We start from the raw sequence: 2,238 nt of genomic DNA, 5'->3' as shown, positions 1-2,238 counted from the left end.
CAGATGCTCTCAAAACAAGCTGATACCAAGTTTCAGAATTCTCCAAGGTTAACCGCAAACATGATGTCACCCTGGAAGACTTTAGGGGAGAATCAGCTGGTCTTCCCTAGTGCTTGGGAACTACAGTGAGGTGACTTCAAATAACTTATAAATGAAAGAAACAAGGCTATGCTCCAAGATAGGACTTCTCTGCATTGCCACTTTCTTTTGAAATTCTACAATAGTTAAATTGTAACTATTGCAGCTTCCACTCTTGCCTTTAATCTGATAACACTAACGATACACCCAGTACTCACTGCCTTACTTGCTTTAAAGCCACTTACTTAGCTGCCCACTGAGCATTTTCACTAAGAGTTAACCTAGACACCACATTTTCCCTCCAACCCTCTAACTCCCTATAAAAAACTAACTAATCATCAACTCCTGTGGATTCAATTTAATATTTCTGGCCTCCATCAGTTCTTCATTCTCACTGGTCCTACTGATATACAAATGATTGTAAAAAAAAAATACTACGAACAACTCTACTCCAAAAAACTGGACGACCTCGACGAAAGGGACATATTCCTATAAAAATACAACCTTCCAAAACTGAATCAGGAAGAATCAAAAAACCTGAATAGGCTGATAACTACTGATGAAATTGAAACAGTAATCCAAAAGCAAACAAAAGCCCTGGACCAGATGGCTTCACAGGGGAGTTTTACCAAACATTCGAAGAAGAACTAACACCAATCCTCAGACTATTCCAAAAAATTCAAGAGATAGGCACACTTCCAAGCTCTTTCTATGACCAATATCTGCAAATCAATAAACGTGATACATCACATAAACAAACTGAGAGACAAAAATCACATAATCATATCGATTGATGCAGAAAAGGCATTTGACAAAGTCCACCACCCTTTTCTGATTAAAAACACTCAGCAAAGTCGGAATAGAAGGATCATACCTCAACATAATAAAAGCCTTACATGACAAACCCACAGCCAACATCATGCTCAATGGGCAAAAACTAAAACCATTTCCCTTAAGAACAGGAACAAGACAAGTATGCCCGCTTTCATCATTTTTGTTCAACATAGTACTAGAAGTACTAGCCATAGCGATCAGACAAGAAGAAGAAATAAAAAGGCATCCAAATTGGAAAAGAAGAAGTAAAATTGTTATTATTTGCAGATGACATGATACTGTACTGAGAAAACCCTAAAGACTCCATCAAAAAATTATTAGACGTAATAAACAAATTTGGCAAAGTAGCAGAATACAAAATTAACGCCAAGAAATCTATGGCATTTTTATACACCAATAGTGAACTTACAGAAAGAGAAATTACAAAAACAATCCCATTTACCATTGCACAAAAAAATTAAGATACCTAGGAATAAACTTAACTAAGGCGGTAAAAGACCTGTACTCAGAAAACTACAAGACATTGAAAAAAAGACATAGAGGAAGACATAAACAGATGAAATAACATACCATGTTCATGGATTGGTAGAATCAACATCATTGAAATGTCCATACTACCCAAAGCAATCTAGAAAGAACTCTCCAAAAAATCATCTGGAATCAAAACAAAACAAACAAACAAAAAAACCAAATAGCTGCAGCGATCCTGAGAAAGAAGAACAAAGTGGGAGGGATCTCAATACCAGATATCAAGATGTATTACAAAGCCACTGTTCTCAAAACTGCCCGGTATTGGCACAAGAACAGACATATAGACAAATGGAATAGAATAGAGAGCCCAGAAATTGACCCAAACCACTATGCTCAATTAATATTTGACAAAGGAGGCAAGAACATACAATGGAGTCAAGACGGACTCTTCAATAAATGGTGCTGAAAAACTTGGTCAGACACATGCAAAAAAATGAAACTAGACCACCAACTTACATCACACACAAAAACAAACTCAAAATGCATAAAGGACTTAAACATAAGATGGGAAACCATAAAAATATTAGAGGAATCCACAGGCAGCAAGATCTCAGATATATGCCGAAGCAATATCTTCACCAACACAGCTCCTAGAGCAATGAAAACTAAAGGGAAAATAAACAAATGGGACTACATCAAAATAAAAAGATTTTACACAGCAAAAGAAACCATCAACCAAACAACAAGAAAGCCCACTGCATGGGAGGACATATTTGCCAATGATATCTCCAATAAGTGTTTAATTTCCAACATTTAAAAGGAACTCATGCAACTTAACAAAAGGAAGACAAACAA

The sequence above is a fragment of the Myotis davidii genome, unplaced genomic scaffold (genome assembly GCF_000327345.1).
Source record: "Myotis davidii unplaced genomic scaffold, ASM32734v1 scaffold517, whole genome shotgun sequence".
NCBI classification, from domain to species: Eukaryota; Metazoa; Chordata; class Mammalia; order Chiroptera; family Vespertilionidae; genus Myotis; species Myotis davidii.
This window is presented reverse-complemented; position numbering follows the sequence as displayed.